Source organism: Pseudophryne corroboree, chromosome 4 (assembly GCF_028390025.1).
Source record: "Pseudophryne corroboree isolate aPseCor3 chromosome 4, aPseCor3.hap2, whole genome shotgun sequence".
NCBI classification, from domain to species: Eukaryota; Metazoa; Chordata; class Amphibia; order Anura; family Myobatrachidae; genus Pseudophryne; species Pseudophryne corroboree.
The window spans coordinates 913,643,424-913,654,628 of record NC_086447.1 but is presented as its reverse complement, the minus strand read 5'-3'; the positions used below and the strand labels follow the sequence as shown (position 1 = coordinate 913,654,628).

The 11,205-nt window shown below is 45.2% G+C and overlaps 1 pseudogene; it reads left to right on the top strand.

The window, feature by feature from the left end:
• Nucleotides 1-911: 911 nt before the first annotated feature.
• LOC134913818 (5S ribosomal RNA) lies at nt 912-1,030 on the top strand (annotated as a pseudogene).
• The last annotated feature ends 10,175 nt before the right edge of the window (nt 1,031-11,205 follow it).

The window sequence follows — 11,205 nt, the reverse complement described above, 5'->3', positions numbered from 1 at the left end:
TTCCCCAGGTAATCTTCCCATTCCTCCAGGGCTCCTCTGGCAGCGATCCTCCCAGCGCTGCATACTCCAGTCTTCAGGCTCTGGACACTACATGGCTCCACTTCCCCAGGTACATATTCCCATTCCTCCAGGGGCTCTCCTGGCAGCGATCCTCCCAGCGCTGCATACTCCAGTCTTCAGGCTCTGGACACTACATGGCTCCACTTCCCCAGGTACATATTCCCATTCCTCCAGGGGCTCTCTCCTCCTGTGCTGTGAGGCTTCTTTTAAGGGTCCTGGTGCTCCTCCACCTCCCCTCTCCTCTATGATGACTGGCTCCTGGGGCCCCAGCAACAGACTACCCCCTGGTCACTCTGCCCTACAACCCAGGAGACCCAATCAGCTGGGGACATGTTTCCCAGACTTTTTATGTTGCTGGGTAAGAGGTGACAGGACCAGAGAATTGGCGGCAAAATCCCTGTCCCAATCTGACAGGGTCACATAAAGTTCAGACCTGTCATACTATAGGGCTGCTGAGGGACAGTATGGAGACTTTTAATATATATAAAAAAACAGGAGGTCCCTATTTAAAAAAAAAAAAAAACTTCAGGGTATTACATTCCTTCAGGGTATTACACCATTTCTTCTCCTTCTTCTAATTTTCCCTCCACCCTTTTTTTCAATAGGTAAGCCTAACCCACCTCTCTCATCCACTGTCCGCTATATATCTATATAAGACAGTGGACAGCAGAAGGCAGGGTTTCCTCCCTATTCTGAGCATATCTCACTTCTATTTTTAGTACCATCTCATCCAGATGCGAGACCACTCTCTGCAATGCTCACAGCAACAGAGAATCTGCGCTAGAAACTGGACAGCAGAAGTACCTTGTTGCTCACTACTCATTACACTCTCTCATTTGTGTCCTAGTGTTTATTACTGCCATATTTCAGCAGCAAAGCCCAATCTCATCCGACCTTGGAAGCTAAGCGCTGATAAGCCTGATCAGTACCTAGTAGGGTGACCTCTTGGGAATATCAAGTGCAGTAAGATTGTGACCTCTGATCACAAACAGCAGAAGTGTTAGAGCAACTTCTGAAACGTACCTATTCCTTATCCAACTTTCCCGCAAACCTTCTATTTATCTACAATTGGCTTTGCCTTTAGGCTTATTTATCAATGGTCTTTTGTATCTTTAATAATCATACTTTTCTCTTAAATGCTTTGTTATCTATAAGGATCTAGCCTTTTAGCAAACAGAATCTCTACCAGGTGATTACCCTCAGTCATTTGACATTTCAATTATGAACCTTTGTGCCTCTCATCTATTCTCATGAGGTTTTTAGACTAGGTGCTTACCTACAATTATCACTGCGGTGATTATATGTACATATCATTTACCTCTACTCCAATTTGGAATTTTGATTAACTCAGGCACCTTAATAATATTAATTTTTTGTAATTTTTTATGTTTTTCAATATATTTTTCACCACAGGTGCCCATAATTTTGTATCAGGCTTATCCTGATTTCTGTCAATATATTTGTTTACTTTGTGTTCTTGAACAATTTTTTTGTATCAAACTCCTCATTACTTTTATTCGTTATTAATTAAATGTTACGTTTTAATAAACTTATTTCAAATTTCTAAGCGTGCCCCAACACAGAGTCTTTCTTTTTTCTTCTCTTTGCTTGACTGTCCTAAGATTAACAGGTTGTCTAGGTATGGGAATATTCTTATCCCTTGTTTGCGCAGACAAGCTGCCATAACCACCATGATCTTGGTAAACACCCTGGGTGCTGTAGCTAGCCCGAAGGGCAGAGCTTGGAACTGGAAATGTTCCTTGAGGATGGCAAACCTGAGGTAACACTGATGTGATAGTGCTATAGGAGCATGTAGGTAAGCATCCAGTACATCCAGAGATACCATGTAATCTCCCGGTTCCATAGCCAACATTATGGAGCGTAAGGTCTCCATGTGGAACTTCGGGATCCATATGTAGTTGTTCAACATTTTTAGATTTAGAATTGGTCGATATGACCCATTTGGTTTCTGGATTAGAAATAGAATGCAGTAAAACCCCTGTCCCTTTTGTGATGGAGGTACTGGGACAATCGCACCTGACTGCAGTAATTTCTGGACTGCTTCTTGCAGGGCATTGGCCTTTGACTCTATACGAGATGGGCTGGTGCAAAAAAATCTTTGAGGAGGCTGCCTCCTGAATGGGAACCCATACCCCTGAGATACTACCTTCTGCACCCAGGCATCTGCTGTTGATTGCTGCCATATGTGTGCAAAATGAAGGAGTCATCCCCCAACCCTGGAATCCTCCAGTCGGAGGCCCGTCTCTTCAGGCTGAGGGTTTCTGTTCAGGTTTGGAAGCTGGCTTTTTGCTAGCCCACTGCTTCCTACCCCTGGATTCAAACTGGGGTTGTTTAGGCTCCTCTTTTGCTTTCGCTTTGCTTTGCCAACGAAAAGAGCGAAATTTTAAACCCTTGGTTATAGGTAGCCAGAAATCTGACCTTTTTCGACTCATCCTCTGATTCTAGGATATCCGAAAAAGGTTTTCCAAATAATATATTACCTACAAAAGGCAATGCTTCCAATTCTTTCTTGGATTCCGCATCTGCCTTCCAGGCACGTAGCCAAATTGCTCTGCGAGCAACTACTGTCAAGGCTGAAGCTTTAGAAGCAACTGTACCTACGTCAATTGCTGCTTCTTCCAAATACTGGGCAGATTGTCTTAAACGGCAAAACTGATACTCTTGCTCCCCAGTAGGAGAAGAGATGCTATTCTCTAGTTCCTCTATCCATTCGCCCATTGCCTTTGCTACCCAGGCCGAAGCCATAGCAGGTCTTACCTCTGCTCCTACTAGAGAAAAAATATTTTTCAACAGGCTCTATACCCTTATGTCTGTGACATCATTAAATGAGGTAGATGACAGTGGTAAAGCAGATTTATGCACGAGTCACAGAACATGTGCATCTAATTTTGGAGGAACTTCTCTCTTCGGACAATCCACAGCAGGAAATGGATAATAAGAATCCCATCTCTTAGGAATCTTATACTTTTTACTGGGCGCTGCCCAAGACTCATCCATCATTTCTGTCAACTCATCTGATGCTGGGAATTCAGCTTTCACTGACTTTGTTCGTTTAAATACAGGTGCTTTAGATTTTAACACTGTCTTGGCTGGTTCTTCCAACGAGAGAACAGCCTTCACAGCATTAATAAGTTCAGCTACATCATCTGAACTAAAACTCTGCGACTGATCATCATACAGAGTGGAATCTATTGTCTCATCATCATCATCATCCGATGTATCATCTTGTGTAGTCTGCCACACAGACGTATCTGTCTTAGTCTTACCTGCCCATTGGTTGCTTGTAGAGGCTACTGGAACCAAACCATAGGAAGGGAGCTGCATGTATGGGTTCATAGTGTAACCTAACCCCTGAGGTGGTGCTACTGTAGTTAACTTGTCCGCTATAGAAGATAAAGTCTTTGCGAACATATTCCATGGTGGCTCTGTTGGTGGTTGAACCACCTACTGTTTTTTACTTCGCTGAAATGCAAAACAGTTTGCACACAAACCCTCATAAGTGACTAATTGATTCATAGCAATTACCCCTGACTTACAAGATAAGCATGTTAGGGCTGTAGGAGTGCTTGACAAATTCTCCTCATCACTTTTGCCGCTCACAGACTTGGTAATAATCTGTTATTGACTACACGATTTTGTGACTGAAAAACACCCTATATGTCAGTATATAGAGGTGAGATCAATCTGACCACAGTGCACCTGATTTGAGGGTCAGAACAGGACTGACATTACACAGAAAAGTCAGCACACATACTAGCAGTCAGTCACATGTTAAAGCATTAGACATTGTCATATGAGAATACAACCTCCATAACAACTTATACATAAGTAGGAAAAATGTACTTCTGTTTTAACTGGCTCTTTTTTTTAACATAACATGCAGAAAACACAGTAATATACAGGTCTCATATGCAATATGTACTAAAAATAAACAATGCATACTAAGAAGTAAAGAGAATTTTTAGTACTGTATACCCTGCCTCCGGAGAGCGGGATCCAGGGAGACTCACCACACTTCCATATCCAAGCAAATACGCTCGTAAGACGCTGAGTGGATTCAGTGTACTGGTGTACACTGCCACTCTTGATAACTGATAACGGACACGGACACTCACCAACGGACACGGACGCTCAGTGACTTCCACGTGTATGCAGACGCTAAGGCCTGCGACTCGGTCTGGGTGGGTTTATATCCAGTGTACACAACTGCAGCGTCTAAGCTGCGACCGAGTACCCTCGTGGTAGCGTCTGAGCCGGAAGTGAGGTAATTTAGTTCATGAAACGAAGGACACGCGGGAACTGGCCATGAACTCGGAGGAGGGGCGGCCAGGAGAGCGTCTGAATCCCCCTGTTGACTTAAACTCCCAGGATCGCGGCCTCTACCTAGTCCTGGCGCCTATGGTCCCCGGAGCGTAGCGCTGTCACACTCGAGATGTTCGGCGCATCAACACGCTGTTTGTAGTCTCCACCAAATCAGTGTAGCTGTCTCCTGACCCCTCTAGTAAGAGGAAGTCCATAGTCTCATCGTCTCCCCATGCTCCGGCCACAGCCTGGTAACGTCTGCTGGACCTGCTAGAACATCCGACACAGACGCCCGTCGAGACAGCACTGATACCCGAAGGTAAGCGTTGTTCCAACCCGGTGGGGAGTTGTTGGAGCGACTCTTTCTAGTATGCGTTTAAGACGCTGTTAAGAGAAGTCGCTCAAAAAAACAATATAGTAAGTCTATAAAAATAAAATAATAAAAGCTTGAGGCTGCTCTCACGGCAGCCCTGTGACCATGCGGCTTCCTGCCGACCAAGCAAAAAACTGATCTGACTGAGTCAGTGGGCGGGACTATATAGTGGAGGCCCCAATGCATCCTAGGAGGCCAGAAAGCTTGTGACCGTGTTGGTGCCATTTTCGCTGTCGCTCGACAATATCCCAATGTTATCCTGTGGACCCAGCCAGAGAAATATATATATATATATATATATATAATGGAGATTGTCCACACTCATGTGCTGCATAGAAGATCGCTGGGGTAGCATCCAAGTAGGTGGGGCAAAGGCCCTACTCCAACACAAATCCAATAACAAAGCAGGAGCACTCACCAGTCTTTAAAGTAGCAAAAGATTATTTAATCAGGTCATCACAGCAGAGTTCTGATCGACGTTTCGGTCTACATGTAGACCTTTGTCAAGATAATTAAAAACTGAACAGATTACCCTTATATACCCTACTTGAACCCACCCACCAATTAATCACAGCAACACCCCTACACCCCAAATCAAATAATAATAATCAACATATCACAAATATCTATATGTGTATACATCATAAATAAATCAATACTTGCAATGCCAGTCATTACCTTGTCCAATTCTAGTCAAAATCCAGATATCGATCATGTGCATAACTTTTAGAGCACATTTTCTATTCAGTACTCCGGCGTGCGTTCCAAAACATCCCTACTTCCTGTCTGTGGAACGCATCAGCTGACCGGAAGTTAGAGGGAAAAAAGCCGAGATCAGAGCAAAAAAACCTTATATTCTCACTGACAATACTATCACAAGTTTCCATAGGCAGCAGGCCTATTCATAGCCAAGAGCACCAGGGAAACCCTCATCGCATTGTACAGAGTCGCACGATCGCCACTCCACACCGAGCCCCTACGTTACCATGGCAACCCAGACAAGCCAAGTGCTCAGACGTGCGTTTCAAATGTCATCATATCCTGTGTATGGAGCGCATCAGCTGATCATATGTACAGCGCTGTCATGGAAACGGAATGTCAAGCCCAGAGAACAGAGTATTATGTATATCTCAAGCGAAAAAGTTTGGTTAGATCATGAATAAACATCATAGTTGCCAAAAGTAGATAAGTAAATAAGTAAAACTCGCTAATTATTCATAGTCAAAGGATGATAATCTGATAATCAGGAATTTCAGTATCTAGATTTTGACCGGGTAGACAAAGTGACATTGGCATCAAGTTGAATAATCAAGATTAATAGTAATTAAATAGTCTACAAAAGCAAATCAACTAAAAAAAGGAAAAAATACACACATTATATATGCATATATATACACATACCCATACACATATACACATACAATATATATATATATATATACATGCATGCATACATATACATACACACACATACATTTAGCAAGTTCGGAAGCTAGACCAGATAGGAACACAAAAAATGTATAATAAATGAAAAAAATGGAAAAATGAAAGAAAAAAATATAAATAAAAAATAAAAATAAAAAATGATTACAAAATACTAAATGATACGCCACCATCCAAAAATTGAATCTTTAGAAAAATCTAAAGAGTATAAAAAATAAAAATAAACAATATATATGTGTAGAGAAAGAGTCCACAGTTATTCCAGGAAGATACTGTAGTGGATGCCATCATTCAGGCCACGAGGTTTTATAGTATCCAGGCGGTGTATCCAAGCCGCCTCACGTTTTAGCAGGAGTTTTGCCCGGTCTCCACCTCTTCTTAGTGGTGCCACTCTGTCTATCACCATACTCTTCAGGGTTGCCAAGGGATGGCGGGCCTCATAGAAATGTCTAGCCACAGGTTTATCAGAATTGCCCTTCGCAAGGGCCTCTCTCACAGACAGACGATGGTTTGCCATCCTTTCTCGAAAGGGGCGAATTGTTTTACCCACATACACGAGGGAGCAGGGGCATGTCAAAATATAGACAACAAAATCGGATGTACAACTCAATCTGTGTCGAATAAATATTTTGGCCCCAGTATGTGGATGGTGGAAGTACTCTCCACTCGTCATACTTCGGCAAGTTGTGCAATTAATGCATCTATAGCATCCCATTTTTTTCGGTGCCAACCATGTGTCTGTACCAGATTCAATAGGTCTATCTGGTTGCATCAAGATGTCCTTCAGATTACGTGCCCGTCTGAAACTCAGTAAGGGTTTATTTGGCAATCTCTTGGTTAATGCTGGATCAGTTTTGACCATTGGCCAATGTTTATTGACCACCTTTCGTATAGTGGATCCTGCTGTACTGAAGGTGGTTGAAACAACAAAAGGTTCTTTTTCCGGTATTTTCTTCGGTGAGTGCCCTGCATAGATCTTCTTTGCCTTATCAAGGCAGTTCATAATAGTATGATCATCATATCCTCTGGCCTTGAATCTATTTTTCATGTCCTCATGGTGGTGTTTGAGTCCGAGTTGTTCCGTAAAACCCTCATAAATTGAGAAATGGGTAAATTACGTTTCAGTGATCCTGGATGGTGGCTATCAAAGGATAATAGAGTATTCCTATCGGTCACCTTCCTAAATAATTTATAACCATAGCCTGACTCAGTGGCACAAACACTCACATCCAAGAAATCAACAGAATCAGTATCAAAGTGCATAGTGAATTTGATCGGAGAATCAAGTAAATTTAAGTAAATTTACTTGATTCTCCGATCAAATTCACTATGCACTTTGAGTTTCAGACGGGCACGTAATCTGAAGGACATCTTGATGCAACCAGATAGACCTATTGAATCTGGTACAGACACATGGTTGGCACCGAAAAAAATGGGATGCTATAGATGCATTAATTGCACAACTTGCCGAAGTATGACGAGTGGAGAGTACTTCCACCATCCACATACTGGGGCCAAAATATTTATTCGACACAGATTGAGTTGTACATCCGATTTTGTTGTCTATATTTTGACATGCCCCTGCTCCCTCGTGTATGTGGGTAAAACAATTCGCCCCTTTCGAGAAAGGATGGCAAACCATCGTCTGTCTGTGAGAGAGGCCCTTGCTGTTAGGATGCTGTTTAGTATTTATCTGGTGTCAGCTGATCCATATGTGTTCCTTGGCTCTGTGTACATGCAGCTCAGCAGGTGCACAGGGTTTGTAATTACTAGTGAACACTCCCAGCCTGGCCTTGTTCATTGGTCAGTGTGGCTGTTAAAGGCCAGCTAGCTGAGTTCTCAGACGCCGGTGATATTATTCTGCTTTCCAGCCAGAACTACCTGCATTGCCTGGAGTCTCCATTCTTGCTCCTGTTCATACCGAGAAGTCTGGTCTTCCTGTTCAAGTTATCCTGCCACAAGCATCCTAATCAGCTCATGTTCATGCCTGAACCATTTAGTTAAGTATCATGGACTTTTACTGTGATCTCTGGATCTTCTAGTATTCACTATTCCTGTTACATGTACTATGGACTTCCTCTGTGCCTGCATGCTGTTTTGCTTTGTTATACAAATCCTGCAATCAGTTCCGTGGATTATAATACTCTGATTCCTTATTCAATTGTCTCATTACTCTGCTGCAATTCTCAGTCTGCAAACCCATTTATTCTTAGCTCACATTGTAACCTGGATTGTACTGTGATTCCTCTGCCATACCTCATTATACCACTGCTATAATAAATACTAAATATTCCTGCACTTCTGTGGACATTCATTTCCGGCAACAGTGGTTGCTATACATTCTAGCCCTGTAATCAAGTCCTGGCTCTTAGCTGTTATATTTATCACCTGCTGTCCATTATCAGTGTAAGTGTGCTGCACATTCCATTGTTAAAGGGACAGTCCATATTCTGCTACAAAGTTATTACAGTATTCCCCAGTGTAACATTGGTAACCATTTCTATGTCACATTGCACCTGCTAGTACCTCCAGTAGTGATTCTCTCCTTGTGATTCACCTGCCAAACTATTAGAGGCAGGTGAATCATAACATTATCACCGGCCCCAAAAAACACACTACTGGAGTAGTATGCTCAGAATGGACCCAGTCGTTTCAAGTCCAGTCCAGATCTCAGCCGGTCAGACTCATGTTGCAGATCCAGTTCCGGGTCTTCTGAGCAAGCTGCAGAACTTTGAGAGTACACAGACACTGCTGTTACAAGCCTTTTTAGGAATATCTTCTCGTGTGGATCTGCTGCAGCAGCAGAGTATTCCAACCTCTCAAAGTGTCCTGGAGGCAGTTAATCTTTGCCATAATCAGCCTGGTGAGGACAATATTGTTGGTACATTTTCTTGCAACTGTTCCAGGTCCCCTCAGTCCCATGGTGGAGTGAATCCTGAGCGACTGAGTAATTTGTTCGTGAAAATTGAGCAGTTACAAACATTTTTTACTGGTATAACTCAATTGATACCAGAAATTTTTGGGAGTTTTCTGGACCTTTTCAAAGCTTACTCTCAGGTTTCTGAGACTAATGTTCCTACAGACTCTTGCTTCCCCACTACTGAAATTCCCTCGTCAGGTTGGGGTGAAGGGAGATTTCGGAGTTACTTGCGACCCAGGCTTTCTGAAGCTGAACGCCAGCGGCGTATTGAGAATGGTCTCTGTCTCTATTGTGGGAGTGCTGAACACCTGATTAAAGACTGTTCATTATGCAGGTCCAGAAATAATGATAAACTTCAGCCTTCCAGGGTTCAAGCTGATAAATCACTCAATGTCCTTCCAGACCCTATTTCTCCCAAAAAGCTTGCCCAAAAACTTATTTACAATTGGAGTCCTGTGACGAGGGGCTCAGAACTTAAATTTGGGAACCAGCAGGAGACTATTAAGTCTCTTATCAGCAGTGAGGTATTCACCGCCTGTGCCCCAGGAGGGGTCTCGAGTGGCTGTGCCCCAGGAGGGGTCTCGAGTGGCTGTGCCCCAGGAGGGGTCTCGAGTGGCTGTGCCCCAGGAGGGGTCTCGAGTGGCTGTGCCCCAGGAGGGGTCTCGAGTGCCAAAGCCCCAGGAGGGGTCTCGAGTGCCAAAGCCCCAGGAGGGGTCTCGAGTGCCAAAGCCCCAGGAGGGGTCTCGAGTGCCAAAGCCCCAGGAGGGGTCTCGAGTGCCAAAGCCCCAGGAGGGGTCTCGAGTGCCAAAGCCCCAGGAGGGGTTCCCACTGCCCTTGCCTCACGGCATGAGGACCCGTCTGCCCTTGCCTCCCGGCATGAGGACCCGTCTGCCCTTGCCTCACGGCATGAGGACCCGTCTGCCCTTGCCTCACGGCATGAGGACCCGTCTGCCCTTGCCTCACGGCATGAGGACCCGTCTGCCCTTGCCTCACGGCATGAGGACCCGTCTGCCCTTGCCTCACGGCATGAGGACCCGTCTGCCCTTGCCTCACGGCATGAGGACCCGTCTGCCCTTGCCTCACGGCATGAGGACCCTGTTTTCCCTTCCATCGGGCAAGCGAGGACTGCCGTGTCAACGGTCAGTCCAAATGTTGTCTTGTCTTTCAGGGTCACTCAGTCATCCAAGTCTGCCTTTCCAGAGGTCCGTGGGGTGCCCGCTTCGCCAGAGGTCCGAGAGGTGCCCGCTTCGCCAGAGGTCCGAGAGGTGCCCGCTTCGCCAGAGGTCCGAGAGGTGCCCGCTTCGCCAGAGGTCCGAGAGGTGCCCGCTTCGCCAGAGGTCCGAGAGGTGCCCGCTTCGCCAGAGGTCATGCCAAGGCCTGTCCAGCCCCAGGAGGGGGTTCTGCCTGTCCAGCCCCAGGAGGGGGTTCTGCCTGTCCAGCCCCAGGAGGGGGTTCTGCCTGTCCAGCCCCAGGAGGGGGTTCTGCCTGTCCAGCCCCAGGAGGGGGTTCTGCCTGTCCAGCCCCAGGAGGGGGTTCCGCCTGCCCAGCCCCAGGAGGGGGTTCTGCCTGTCCAGTTTCCAGAAAGGGTAGTTGATGGCCTTTCACCAAAAGGGTCAGCAAACCCTGAAGTCCCAGGATGGGTTCCAGTTTTCGTGTCCAGTTCTGAAGCCACGGGTGGGGCATCTGATCCTGCAGCCCTAGAAAGGGCATCTGATTCTAGTTCTACTGTTAAACATTGTGCCTCAGAGTTGATTTCCAGTATGAACACAGCTTTCTCAGACTGTATCCAAAATGCCTCCAAACACAATCATGTCGGATCTGTTAGTTTTTGTTCCAAGAAAGATCTCCATTGTAATACTCCAGGGAATATTGTCTTTGAAGGAGATCCTGCCCAATTCCGTGCCCTGGCTCGCCAGTATCTCATATACATCGAATCAGACTCGTCAATCAGCATCACTCCTCCCAATGCAGTTAATTATTTCCTCAGATCCTTCAGAGGGGAAGCTTTGGACTGGGCCAAACCCTTCATCAAGTCCAAGGATCCATTGCTCTCTGATCTTCCTGCCTTCATTAAAGCAGTACAACA